The following is a 15,179-nucleotide window of genomic DNA, read 5'->3' as shown; positions in this document are numbered from 1 at the left end:
AGACAGGATGTTTATGTTACTGTGTTCTGGAATGTAGAACTTTTGTCATTTATTTATTTCTCTTTGCTGTCTGGTGAGAAAGAGGAAAGAGCTAAGTCAGAATGCTCTGAGTGTATTATATGTAAATAAAGTAGATTAGCCAAAATGCTGTGCTACTGAGTTCTGTTACGCAAACTGCAAATACTCTGCAGGATCCTAAGTGTGCTAATGCCTCTTGGTATCAGTCGCTGTGATGTTCGGGCAGAAGAAAGCTTTTGAAGCTCCCGGATGATCGAGCAGGAGGGAGAGAACATGCCAGCCGGGCATGTGTCTCTGCCAGGGGCCTACACATGAGTAGGACGATCCTAACACTCAGGCCTCAAACCAGAATGCACTACCCCTAGTACCAAGAGTTCTTAGGGGACCCCTGTTCCCCTCACAGAGCTACATTTTCCAGAGTGCTTCAGCAACAAATCCCTCTTCTCAGGGAACTCTGGGAATTGTAACTCTGTGAAGGGAACACAGCCAGCTCCTCGGGGAGATGGGCATACTGCAGAAGGGAATTGCCTGCCTACATAGGACCTCAGACATGCCTAGCCCCGACTGAGACTACATCTTCCAAGCCCTAGCCAGTAGTGCCCACACCTGATCTGCCTGGATTATCGATGGGAAATCTCAGGCCCAGCACCCAAATGTGGCCCTCCAGGCTTCCTTATCCTCCCCTCACCAGCCTTGCTTCAGTGTTTTGCCTGGATGGAATGTGTCCTTGAACTCTTGCTTGTCTGGGAGAGGGTTATATGTAGAGACAAAGGTAAGATTTGCATACGTTGCTTTGTCCACTTTTCCCTCTGCCCCCCTCCCTCCTCACCACTGGCATGTGGTCCCTGGAAGATTGCTTAAAAATGAATGAATGTGATTCCACCCTCCTTGGCTTAAATAGGCCTGCATTGACTTCGCCTGGATTTGACCTGCTTGCCTCACCTGGTGTGGCCTATTTGCTTTCTCCACTTCCCTTGCAGCCCTTAGCAGAGCACCTCAAAATGCTTGAGGTGGAGAGGGCAGGTTAGACCTAGCCATCTGTTCACAACTCCTGATGGAAGGCATACTCTTGTTCTTCCTCCTGCTCTTTGTGGTCTGATGTTCCACACCCCTTATCTTCCACAGCTTCCATAGTTTTCATCCTGCGCACCTTTTCCTGTGCCATGTCCCTCTGCCACTGCTTATCATTCTCCTCGAGCCTCGTTCCTTCTGTGCACTAAGCACGCCTATCAATAACTGAATGTGAATAATCACATCATTAGTCAGTCGCCGCTGATTGATGCTCTGCTGTCACAATGTGGTAACTTTTACTGCCAAGTAGAAATTGCCAGATGTCCCTTATTTTTTTAAGAGAATGTTCTTTGTTTCAGAAGAGACACATGGCTCATTTGCTGGGGTTCCTTGGTGTGTGAAATGCTTACAAGGCGGCGCATCTTCCTCTCGGGATCATCTTCAAGAGTCCTGCTTCTTACTGTTTCGGTGAAGGTAGTGAAGTCACAGGCAGAGCTGCTTTTTTATATAGCTGCCCTGTGTCTCTGGAATGACCTCCTGTAAGAGGTGTAGCTGTTTGAGCAACTGGGCATCTCATCTACAACTATGCAAGGTGCATTGTTTTCAGACAAGTATCCATACCGCAAGTGTGCAGAAGGTCCCAGGTCCAATCCCTGGCATCTCCAGGTTGGACAGAGACGATCTGCCACCTGAAACCCGGGAGTACCACTGCCAAATGTTGGAAACTGATCTAGGTGGGCCTTTGGGCCTGACTTAGTATAAGCCAGCTTCCAATATTCTACTGTATGGACTGCTTACTGTTGTTGTGTAATAATGAAATAGTTATTGTGGGATAACCAGTCACATACAAGTAACATACTTAAGTCTAAAGGGGTTAACACCATAGAGTAAGCTGTCCTGCCAGGCTTAGCTCACTTTGGGAAGGACCACATGGCTCTTACAAGCCCTCTAGAGCTCCTATACCAATAATTCAGTAACTTTCACCACTGTAACGTTAACTGCCTGTGCACTTCTTCTGAATGCTGTATGGAAAAGCACATAAATCTGACCTTTGGAGAGTTTGTGAGTAAACCCATTTCAAACTTACCAAACCTGTCGGTTACCCTCACCTGGTTTAGTCATTTCTCAGGGGTGTGGCTGTTGTTACACGCTGAGAGCTTCTAGAAGCCACAGGTAAGAGCTGACGGCAAGGTGGACAAACAACCCCAGAAGGAGCATGACATGTACCCCACCACCCCTCCCCTAACATCCTACACACCCCCTATAAGGTTGCAGCCTTAATTAACTGAAGCATCCCTCTAGGAGTACCGCTAAGTCCAATGGTATAGCAGATCAGGTAGGAATAGAAGTGGATGCAGAAGGTCCCAGGTTCAATCTCTAGGTAGGGCTGGGAGGGACTTCGGTCTTAAACCCTGGAAAGCCACTGCCAGTCTTGTGTAGACAGTACTGAGTTAGATGGGTCAGTGGTTTGAATCTCAGTATAAGGCAGCTTCCTATTCTTCTTTGGCAATCACTTGTAGATCTTACCATAAACATGGTTTTAATAGTGAGTCCGTAAGTGACTGGAAGCCAATTCTGGATCCACAAATCCTTCCACAGTGGGGACAAAGGTTTCCAGATGGGAGTTGATCATGGTGAGGGTTTGCCAAGTGTGCCTTCCTCTTCTCCCTTTCATCCTGAGTTTGTGCGTCTTTAAAGCCCATGGCACCTTCAACTTAGTTGGACTGGTCATGTTGTGCAGATGCCTGATGATCATCTTCCAAAGCAACTACTCTATTCCGAACTTAAAAATGGAAAACGTAATGCTGGTGGTCAACAAAAGAGGTTTAAAAACTCTCTCAAGGCAAATCTAAAAATATGTAGTATAAACACCGACAACTGGGAAACACTGGCCTGAGAGGGCTCCAATTGGAGCTTCCTATATTCCTAAATAGAACCTCTCAAACTTCAGGGGAAATATATATATATATATATAGCCTCCATGAAAGCCTGCACCACCAGCCAGTGAACAAACCAAGAACAATATCCTGGAAAAGAATTATTGCTGACTATTGTATTTAACTGGATTAAGATGCTAAAGGAAGCCATGCATCTTTAATCCTTGGAAAGGACATTCAAATGCAAAACGTAGAGGGGAGGGAGGCAGGTGGCCCTATGAATAATTAACTGAGCATTTGCTTCTGTAATGAGAAATTAAATTCTAAATACATACAAGCCCACAGTGACGGGAGCCCAAGAAGTCAAGTTCATTTTCTTTGTGTCCTCTTCTGGATGGGAAAACTGCACGCCAATGTTTGATGCCTGCCTTGCTGGTGTCTTGTTCGTTCTTTCATCGTTTTCTTTGGAGCTGAAGGGGCGAAGGCCTAGAGGAAGGGAACGGGAACAGTGATAAAGGAAGCGAGGAATTGGGAAGAGGGAGAAAGAGAATTAAATAAAGCTACAGGAGACAAAAGAGAGCTGAGTATTAGAGGGAAGGTTAAACCAAAGAGACTGAAGCACACTTGAGTCCTCTACAAAGATTTCCTCTCTCTGTATTCAGATACTGATAAGAGTTGTGATCTCCTTCTGCACTATACTTTTCAAGCAGAATCCTGTCACTATAATCAGCAGTGGCTCCCTCCCCCCCCAAAAAAATACTGGGGATTTTAGTTCATTAAGGGTGCTGACAGTTAGGAGACACCCTATTCCCCTGATAGGACTACAATTCCCAGAGTTCCCTGGGAAAGAGGGAATGAACGTTAAACCCTGGAGATTATAGCTCTGGCCCCAGGGATTGCATAGTGGAGGATTCTCTTGGGGGAGGGCTGTGTTAGCAGAATGCAACAGTTTGAAATCCCCTGAAGGCTGAATAAAAAAATCTTTATTGCTTACCCAATGGCCCTTGCCAGCCAAAGAGTTGTATAATTAAAAAAAGTGGGACCCTACACAAACTAATTGCATAAGGTAAAGGTAAAGGGACCCCTGACCATTAGGTCCAGGCGTGGCCGACTCTGGGGTTGCGGCGCTCATCTCGCTTTATTGGCCGAGGGAGCCGGCGTACAGCTTCCGGGTCATGTGGCCAGCATGACTAAGCCGCTTCTGGCGAACCAGAGCAGCAGACAGAAACGCTGTTTACAGTACCTTCCCACCGGAGTGGTGCCTATTTATCTACTTGCACTCTGACGTGCTTTTGAACTGCTAGGTTAGCAGGAGCAGGGACCAAGCCATGGGAGCTCACCTCCGTCAAGGGGATTCGAACTGCCAACCTTCTGACTGGCAAATCCTAGGCTCTGTGGTTTAACCCACAGCGCCACCCGTGTTCCTACATTGCAAAATTCAATATATATGTGCAGCTCACCAGCTGCCCCCGGCACAACAGGTTCCCATTCCTACCATGCACCGATACAACAGCACTAGTGGATTTCTGCCCCTGGGGTGCTTTTGTCTGGGATACCAAGGGGCAGGAGGGCAGCTGCAGTGGTGCTGAGTACTTTCCTTGCCAGCTGGCCTCCTCTGCAAATTTATTGCTATTTATTTTCTTTATTTCAGGCATTTATATACTGCTTAATCGTTAGCATGAATGATGAACAGCCAATGCATGATGATACACAAGGAAGAAACGGCAGTGCCAGGTTGCCAATGTGTATCTTTCACTGAAATTGCACACATGCCCACAGCTCGCTGGTTTCATGCAGTGTGGGGCCCCGGACCATGCGGCTGAACCTCTCGCGCTCTCTGGCTCTCACAGTGAGTGCTGCCTGGGGTGCCATTTCACTCTGTGCTTGCGGGAAAAGAGAACAACAACAAACCAACCTATGGTCATGTAAAGCATCATCAATAAACACACGAGACGTAACCAGCTGTGTTCTTAAATAAATAAGGTATACTATTCATTGTATCAAATTGTAAATTTCAACAGAAGTAACTCATAAAGTTCAACAAATGAACAAAGCAGAAGACCCAGTGGATCAGATCATTCCCTAGTCAATTTCTAGTTTCATGCATAAGGTCCATCCGTGTAATGGTGTCTATTCCACCTGTCCATAAAGTCCAAACAATCCACATGAAAGGTTGTTACAGTTCCACAAAACCCTTTCACAGAGTCTAGACAAGGATTTCTGGAATATTGGCCTTGTTTCGCCATCCTGGGCTTCATCAGTAGTTAAAGCACTAAGTAATGCAAATAAATGCAATATTATGATCTCACACATTTTACAGCAAAAATAATATCAAACAATAAATAACTGTACATATCGTATGTGATATTACAAAACAATGCATCTTATGGCATAGTAGTAGCTGTGGTAAGCAGCAACTGTTACAAAGTAGGGTTCTATGGACAAGCACAATATATCTCTGTTTGTCTGCATTGCCTTGAGTCAGGGCAATGGCTTGTCTCTTCCAGCCAGACACCCTCCAGAGCTCCGATGCGGCTGCTGTGCTCTCTCAACAAATTAAGGTGGTCGCTCAGGCAACAGTTTTGTTGTCCGTTACTACTTAGGTCTAATGATCTCAGCAGAGGCGAAGCAACCTGCTCTGGTACCCGGAGCAGCGCTAGTCCCAGGGGGCGTGGCACGCATCCCAGGGGGTGTGGTGCACAGTGCACGTAACAGGGCATGGCGCGCGTCCTGGGGGCGTGGTGCGCATCCTGGGGGTGTGATGTGTCACCCGCAGAGGGCGTGATGCATGTCCCGGGGAGTGCATGGCGAACGGTGCATGTCCCAAGGGGTGCAGCCGATCAGGTGTCGGCATTTTGTCACACACAACCCTTTGGAATGGTACCTGGGGCGGACCTCCCCCTGCCCCCCCCCTTGGAACTCCCCCCCTCGGAGTGCCTGTCATCTGTAAAATGGGAGCCTTAATGGGTTGCCTTTTCATACAGCAGTGCGGTGCAGTTTTACAAGAGTGCTTGGGAACCTGATCCGGGACTCCAGATTATTTAGTCTGGATTAATTTTGTGAACTGCCCTGAGATCTTTTGATGAAGGGCGGTATATAAATCTAATAAATCTAATAAATAACAATAATTTCTAAGCGGTGTGCAGAAAAATATACCATACAGAGAATGAAAACAATAAAAAGCCATCATAAAACCATTAAAATTCCTGCTAAAAGGTAAAGGTAAAGGTACCCCTGACCAGTGGCGTAGCGTGGGGGGTGCAGGGGGGGCCGGCCGCACTGGGCGCAACATCTGGGGGGCGCGCTCGCCGCCTCCGGAGTCGCCGAAGAGCCTCGGGCGCAGGCTGTAGCAGAGCCCCATGTCTCGCAGAACCGACGAGCTGTGCGCGCGTCCGGGCTGAAGGCGTCCGGCAGGCAGCCCCTCCTCACAGCCCCGCCGCCGCCGCTGCTGCTGCTGCAGCTGCTGGGCCATGTTGCATTTTCCTCGCCTCTCTGCCCTCCTCCTCCTCCGGGCAAGCAGCGTCGTTTGGGCGGCAGCGCCAGCGGCAACTCGCCTCAGATCACCTGACACGGACTCGCCGCTGCCGCCGTGGCTACCTTACCGTAAATACCCCAGCCCAGGCAGCAGCAAGAAGAAGCTGGCAGCGGCGGCAGGTTAGGGGTTAGGGGGCGCAAATTACTTGCCTTGCCCCAGGTTAGGGAGCTCAAATTACTTGCCTTGCCCCGGGTGCTGACAACCCATGCTACGCCGCTGCCCCTGACTGTTAGGTCCAGTCACGGACGACGCTGGGGTTGTGCACTCATCTCTCTCTATAGGCCGAGGGAGCCGGCATTTGTCCACAGACAGCTTCCGGGTCATGTGGCCAGCATGACTAAGCCACTTCTGGCGAACCAGAGCAGCGCACGGAAACACCGTTTACCTTCCTGCCAGAGTGGTACCTATTTATCTACTTGCACTTGACATGCTTTTGAACTGCTAGGTGGGCAGGAGCTGGGACCGAACAACAGGAGCTCACCCCATCACAGGGATTCGAACTGCCGACCTTCCGATCGGCAAGCCCTAGGCTCTGTGGTTTAGACCACAGCACCACCTGCGTCCCCCTCTGCTAGGCAGAGATATAAGAGACCAGGAGGTCCTTAACCTGAGTGACAGCTAAGTGACACCCTGCTTCCCACAACTCTTCACCCAGCCTTCCACCAGCTTTAGGAATTGAACACTTTGTGGCTTCAGAACTGCAGAGTCACTCAATGGACCCAGCTAGTCCAAGAGGGGGGAAGGTCCTTTGCATTTGTGCCGAGCCATGAGGATTTTTGAGAATAAATAAGAACCTCTGTGCTTCTTTCCTCCTCGCAGCCTTTTCTTTTCCCAGCGGCATTAGAAAGGCTGCTAAACCAGACTCTCCAAGCTCAGTTTTGCAGAGCTGCAGTAAAAGATCACCTTTGGCAAGTCTATAATTAACAATTAGTCACTTATTGTAAGATCCAGTGGACATCTCATTAAATATCAGTCAAATAGGCTTGGGCCATTGAACCTCGTTTTTTAAAGAGCATTTTTCATCCTTCTGCCAATTATAATCAGGGGAGCTAAAATTACTCTCGCCACCAGGATGCCCACTTAAATCTTTCCGGCTGCTGAGAAGTTTCAAAAGCTTTTCCCCGCCTGCTCCCCGTGCCAGACAAAAAGGGAAATACCAAGTGCCTTCTCAGGATGGCGGTGGGCTTTTAAAAGCCTCTCAGCAGTCTGAATGGAGGAAAGAGCTCAGGAGGTGGCTGCTGGAATACTCCACAGTCATTTCTTCTTATTTACAGCCCAGCGGATAGAATTTCCTCAGCTATTCACTCCCTGCCCGCATCTAATCCCCCATTTGGCGTCCAGCAGCAAAGCATATACGGCTGACCAGTTTCCAGAATTTCCATGGCAGTTTGGTGTTCTGAATGCCTCTGAGCTAGTATCATCCAGCCTTCTGATAGCTGGTGTACCCTTTGGTCATGGCAGGTCCATGCCGTATTTTCTGCTCTCTGTTATCTGGACAAGGGATAGGCAAATCTGCCCATTTCAGTTACTCTCCATTTCTCATCTCTCCAATATTAAGTTCACCACACTTCTGCAACAGCTTGCAATTTATTTTTATAAAAGGCACTAATGAAAATTCACCAGCCGTTCTCCCAATACAGTGGTACCTCCGCTTACGTATCCCTCTGGTTACAAAAACTTTGGAATGTGTAAGCGGCAAACCCAGAAGTATTTTTCCGGGGTTTTACTGCGCGCAAATGCGCAGAAGCACTCTACCGCTGTGTGTGTGTGTGTGTGCAGAAGCGGTTTCTCCAGTTGCAAAAACCTCGGGATCTGGCTGGACCTCCGGAACAGATCCCATCCGCAACCGGAGGTGCCACTGTATATGTGTTTTTGCATGCAAGATAACCTAATCTACTCTTTCTTTCTTTTTTGCAAGCAGTTTCCACTGGTATGATGCATTTTCGTATTTCATTTTCACTAATCTCTTCATTTTTATGCACACTTTCCCGTAATATATCTCAGCAGGGTTGGAGGACTGCGTTGCAACATTTGGAGCAGTGTGAATTTTGAGGGATAACTGAGCCAGTGTGGTGTAGTGGTTAAGAGCGGTGGACTCATAGTCTGGTGAACTGGGTTCGCTTCCCCGCTCCTCCACATGCAGCTGCTGGGTGACCTTGGGCTAGTCACACTTCTCACTTCTCCTCCTCCTCCTCCTCCTCCTCCTCCTCCTCCTTCTTCTTCTTCTTCTTCTTCTTCTTCTTCTTCATGTATTGTTTCAGGAGTGAAAACTAAGCAGGTTTGAGACTCTGTCTTTATACACTCATGACTTTGCCCACTGCTGGCCTGGGTATAGACAGGATGGATGCTTGCAGATATTGTGCATTATCCTGCCTCCTTCTAAAGTGAGGGCAGCTACAACCCCACCCATGTGCTGTCCCAGGAGAAAAGGGAGTGTGCAAGGGCAATGCTTAAACTGGATCTCAGTAACCCATCGGTAATACGGGGAAGTGAACTTTCTCATTTTATCATTTTGTGAAAAGCTTCTTATGTCTTTAAGTGCTACATTAAAAAGTTATAAAAATTATGGTTTTAATGATGCACTTTGGACGTTCCAATTACAATATACATGGCAAATCACATTAACAGTCGCCATATTTAAATGAAGAAGGACCAGATGGAATTTAAAGAAGAATAATAATAATACTGTCAAGCTTTCTCATGTACTTTAAGTGAAAGGTCTTTGGAAAGAAGCTGCATGCATTTGACAAATAACTCTTCATATGAGAGGTAGAATCAACCAGTTAAATAAAAGGCCACTGGGTTGTGTCTCAAAAACTGTGTGTGTGTGTGTGTGTGTGAGAGAGAGAGAGAGAGAGAGAGAGAGATATCTAATCAACAAACGCAGGATCTATACCATTGCTCCTTCAGCAAGAATATGGGCCATTTGCAACATTTCATTTTTTGTGGTTTTATCCTTGGGGAAGATGCTGGCATGAGCAGAATACTAACATGTATTTGGATATGCAGCTCCCGGTTGTGCAAGTCTCTAAAGGCCCCGAGACGGAGAGATGAAATGAATATCTGTGGTTTCCTGTTTCTGAAGTTTAAAAAATCACATATTTGGAGCTACAGATAAGTGCCCCACATAAAGGAACAAGGGTTGTTTTGAACAGCGATCACAGATCTGAGTGGGGAAGGAAATGAAAGAAAAGGAGGGGCAACTAGTTGGGTGCAGGGTGTCTTCAGAATTATATGAACTGCACCGACTGGAGAGAGAAAAAGAAATGCCATTATTATATGAGCAACAGTCCAGCATCATCACCCAGCCAACAGCTGGTTGGGCAAGAGGTTGGGTAAAGCAGATGTCCAGTCATGGAGCATCTCCTTTGCATGTAGAAGGTCCCAGGTTCTCCAGATCTCCAGGTAGGGCTGTGAGAGTCTCCTCTCTTAAATCCTGGGGAGCCACTGCCAATCAGTGTAGATCAGGGTTTCCCAAACTTGGGTTTCTAGCTGTTGTTGGACTACAACTCCCATCATCCCTCACTAGCAGGACCAGTGGTCAGGGATGATGGGAATTGTAGTCCAAAAACAGCATTGGGAAACCCTGGTGTAGATGATACCAAGCTAGATAGACCAATGGTATGATTCAGTTTAAGGCAGCTTCTGGAGTTTTGCTGAGGAGCATCTTTCAATTCTCTGATCTTTTATCTCATGATCTGTGGATTTAAGCCAGGGGTCACCTATCTTCCTAGGGCTGCAGGTTGCCCACCTCTCTGCTGGTCTGCAAGCTGACCATTTGGAAAACCCCACAGTTTCAAAAATCACAAAGGCCATTGTGGGCCCGTGTCCTGAAAATGCAGTGTCACTTTTGGGGAAGGCCAACACATTTTGATTGACTGACTGATTGATTGATTACATTTGTAGGCCATCTTTCCTCCAAGAAGCTCAAGGTGGGATACAGAATTTTCCACACATAGCCTCCACCTTTTGTCCACACAACAACCTTATGAGGTAGGTAGGCTAGGCTGAAATAACAATGATGCTCACCCAGTGAGTTCCATGGCTCATTATGGATTTGAAGAAGGTTCTTCCCAGTCCTGGTCTAATACCCTATTCATGGTACCACACTGCTTCTCAATTTATTTTTCTTTTTTTTATAGGGATGAAAATTTGAAGCAGTTCTGGAACAGCCTGTACAGGTCACAGAAAGGCAGGGGAGTGTGTGTGTGCAGTGAAATTGACATGTATAAAACAGGACCTCCAAAACTAGGGCCCTTTCTTCTATTGATCTGAAATTTCTCAGATCTGATGCCCTCAAGGAGTAGGGCAGGTAGCAGAGCGCCTGAAAATGTCATGACATTTGGATGGAAAACACAGACGGCGCCGAGAACAGACGGCCGCCTGGATCTACGTTTGAAATCAATTGTGAGGAAGAAAACAACTTGGAAAATAATAGGAGTGCAATTCAAAGGAATAGAAAGCGAAATATTTGAAACAAAAAATGTGTTGAGAAATTAAACCACCTCAAAATACAGTACTTCTGTTTTAGGGATACACAGAGCAGTTTGTTTCCAGCTTATGTTTGTTTTACACTTTTTCATTCCTGCGGCAGGTTCTATATTATTCTGCAGGTTTTTTTGTTAAAAAAAATCAGCAGTAGAATTTATTTTTAAATCTATATTTCATCACAATTATGTGTTTACATAATATTTAATCTCAATGCATTTCTAAACATATTTTATCATTTTAGACAGTGCTTTTTTAAGCTAATAACTGTATTGCAATATTTGGAGATGTGTAAAAACCAAAGAAAAATTGCATTCCAATCTGCAATTTGGTCCAGCAGGTGTAGCTCAGGTAGGTTCCCATTGGAATTCCCAGAAATCAAATTTTGTTTTTGTTTTTTTTAAAAAAAGATATTTATTAAAGTTTTACAAAAACATAAGTTTACAAAATGAAAAAGGTCATATAAAAAGAAAAAGATACACAAAAAAGAACATAGAAAAATCCATGAAAAAGAAAAAAAAGGAATAAAAATACAAAATACAAAAGACAAATAGCTAAAAAAGAATTAAAAACAAATCCTTTTTTTGTAACTTTGAACTCATTAACTTATTTCCTTGGCCTCCTCACACCTCCCCTTTTTGTATTCCCATTTAAATAATCAAATCAGCAAATCCTTACCCTCTTTCGTTTATCTTAACTCTGTATCTTAACATATTATAACTCTATATTTTCATCCATTATCAATTCATTTTTGCATATTCTTATTAACTTTGTTGCTAATGCCACTTATTTTCAATCCAACATCATTTTAACATTCATTAATTTTACAGTATTTCTGAAGATAGTCTTTAAATTTCTTCCAGTCTTCTTCCACCAACTCTTCTCCCAGGTCTCGGATTCTGCCAGTCATTTCCGCCAATTCCATATAATCCGTCACCTTCATCTGCCACTCTTCCAGGGTGGGTAGCTCTTGTGTCTTCCAATACTTTGCAAGAAGTATTTTTGCTGCTGTTGTTGCATACATAAAGAAAGTTCTATCCTTCTTTGGCACCAATTGGCTGACTATGCCCAGGAGAAAGGCCTCTGGTTTCTTCAGGAAGGTATATTTAAATACCTTTTTCATTTCATTATAGATCATCTCCCAGAAAGCCGTAATCTTTTGCAGGTGTCCTTACTTCTACCAACCATTAGTTAAATACTGTGGCATGTTTACAAGAATCTAGACCTCCCCCCCCTTATGTGAAAAAGCAAAACATCTGAAGGATAATGACTCATAATTTGCATGCTTCTTCATATTGTGCCCCAACGAATAAGTTATACAGGAGAGCATGCTGGCAAAACAACTATGACTGTAGCATCAATGTGATTGACAGATGAAGTTCCCTACTCTTGTTTTGATGGGATTGTTCTACTGTGTATTTTAATTATGGGTATTTTAATGTTTATGCAATGGGCTTTTATGCTTCTAAACTTCTTAGAAGCCTGCTTTGGTAGCATGTTGAACTAGGATATGGGAGATCAGGAGTTTGAATCCCCATTCAGCCATGAAGCTCACAGGTTGATCTTGGAAAAGGTGAAGTCTTTCTGCCTAACTTACCCTACAAGTTTTTTGTAAGGGTAAAATGAAGAGGGGAAAGTGTTCACCCCCTTGAAAGTGTTAAAGATAAAAGTTTAATACACAAAATATGTAATGTTTGTACACATTGTGTTTGAAAACATTTTGCAAAGAGAAGTTTGCATTAGGCACAGGAGGTTTCATTCTGGCAAATGCGGCAGAAAAGGTTGGATGTTTCTCTTTCAATCTTTAGCTTAAATGATAACTCATTGCCCATAACCTGAGGTACAGATCTCTCACAGCAAGAAGATGAAACCTGAGACCTAAGTCTTTGTCAGCAATGAAGCCAGAAGCAGAAGCTAAGCTCTGAGATGATAAAGAAGCAAGTTACTTAGGATCTCTCTCTGGGACCAGAGAGAGGAAATTTATTCAACTGTTTTATGGACTTAAATATGACAAGAACACATTGCTTGTTTGTTTAAGAGCAATGTGTCACTTCTTATTTTTGCCAACATTTATTTTGTTACTATTTAAAGACTGTTTCGAGCAAAGCTTTGAAACTCATTATTGTGGTGAAGAGCAAATTCATTTCTACTCTGCACAATGTCCACATCAGGGATTCGATTGCAGCAACTCTAAAAGTTATTTAATAATAATAACAGTAATACATAGGATAATGTCTCAGATTATTCATTCTTCATGGTGCAAAGTGGTGTCATCCAGCAAGAGCCATATCCATGATTTGACTACTGCCTAACTACTGACATGTCCATTGTGTACAGTGAGCCTATCAGGGTGGAGGATTTCGGACTCAGACCTTTCTGAATTACAGCATCCTCTTTCTTGTGAATTGTAGGTACTAGGTCTCTTCTTTTTTCTTCTTTTTTCAGGCTGAAGGTTGTACACTCCTCTGGGTGACCTTGCACAAGAGAGTGGTGGGTGGGGCTAGAGACAATAGTGGGTGGAGCAATTAATGCAAATGTTACATTTATACTATAGGCTGGTTTCTACACACACGCACACGCACACGCACACCTTTCTCTATCCTCCATCCCGGGAAGCAAGAGGCATGATCAGAATTCGAGGCTGCATTCCAGCCAGGCAAAAGCATTCAAGTAGGACATGAAGCAGAGCCAGAAGGATGTGTAGCTTATTTGTTTGCTTATTCACTATATCTAAATCCCAGCTTTCCCCCTAGGAGCTCAACGTAGCATGCATAGTTCTCCTGCCCATTTTATCCTCACAAGGCTGAGAGTAAGTGACTGGCCTTTGGTTACCCAGTGAGCTTCATGGAGACTTGATGGGGACTTGAACCCTCTACCAGCACTAACTGCTACACCACCCTGGCTTTATCTTTGGTTGTCAGGGACTGGTCTGAAGGTGATGAGATTGAGGAGGGATGAGGGAGATTTCCCGCCCTTCTCCTGTTGCTTCCAGAGAAGAGGAAGGCAGTATTGAATTACAGCAGTGGTCTGAGGAAGGTCACAGTTCAGAGAGAGGCGAAAAGAAGAAGAAGAAGAAGAAGAAGAAGAGGAGGAGGAGGAGGAGGAGTAGTAGTAGTAGTAGTAGTTTGGATTTGATATCCCACTTTATCACTACCCGAAGGAGTCTCAAAGTGGCTAACATTCTCCTTTCCCTTCCTCCCCCACAACAAACACTCTGTGAGGTGCATGGGGCTGAGAGACTTCACAGAAGTGTGACTAGCCCAAGGTCACCCAGCAGCTGCATGTGGAGGAGTGGAGAAGCGAACCCGGTTCACCAGATTATGAGTCTACCGCTCTTAACCACTACACCACACTGGCTCTCGAAGAAGAGTTGGGAGGTGTTGGGAGGGGGGAGACAGAGACAGAGCAGCCAGCTGACACATTATCACTGGAGAGTATTTCTGAGCCCCCTTCTCCCAGAACTCAGCGTCCATTGAGAGAGCAAGAGCAAAGGACTCAGAGACAATTAACCCCTGGCGGCTACCGTGAGGGGAAGTGCTGTTGCTAGGAAGGGAGGGGCAAGGAGCTCAGCTGGAACAACACCATTAACAGAAGGCAGACTGCATTCCTTGTCTCTCGCTGTGATGATTGAATAAACTCATTAGTAAGAACTCTTCTTCGTTTTTGTTTTTTGCTTCTTGCTGCCACCGGAGGGAGGGATAGAATTCCCCGAAGCCTAACACTGGTTGAGGAGGAGCTATGCACTGGGGTGAGTCCTGGAGGGCAGGTAGAGAGGCTTGGTTGGGGGGCTGTATTCAACCCCAAGGACTTTGCCGCAAAAGAGGAGCATGTCCCCCAACAGTTGTGAAATTCAGCAAGCACAGAAGAGAGAAAAACCTCATGTTTTTACAGTCAGGAGAGTCCCAGATGCTACACTGCTCATCATCATATATATATATATATATATATATATATATATATATATGACATTAAATAACATCATGATGATGCAGCTGCTTGTTGAAAAATAGGGTATCATCAGCACCATTATCTTCTGCATGGAGCATTCTTCCCATCTTGACTATGCCTCTCCCCACCCACCCAAAAAAGCAAAGTGCCATTCAATTCAAGGCTCTGTGCGCCTGGCATTATTGCCACAGAATTATGCGCCGCAAATATGATACATAATGCAAGATGCAAAGCAATACCATTCTCGAAAGTGGCTCAAAACGCCATTCTTTTGCATACAAGCCATCAGCAGCTGCAGCCAG

At 45.2% G+C, this 15,179-nt stretch overlaps 1 long non-coding RNA gene across 1 annotated transcript; it reads left to right on the top strand.

Moving 5' to 3' along the window:
• Positions 1-1,385: 1,385 nt before the first annotated feature.
• On the top strand, positions 1,386-4,901 carry LOC310749826. Its single transcript, XR_014541825.1, has 2 exons — positions 1,386-1,503; positions 4,558-4,901. It is a non-coding gene; the product is annotated as an uncharacterized lncRNA (long non-coding RNA).
• Positions 4,902-15,179: the final 10,278 nt, after the last annotated feature.

This window comes from Podarcis filfolensis (genome assembly GCF_964270895.1).
Source record: "Podarcis filfolensis genome assembly, chromosome: 14".
Taxonomy (NCBI): domain Eukaryota; kingdom Metazoa; phylum Chordata; class Lepidosauria; order Squamata; family Lacertidae; genus Podarcis; species Podarcis filfolensis.
Note: the sequence above shows the minus strand (reverse complement) of the source record. Positions and strands in the feature narration are given on the sequence as shown.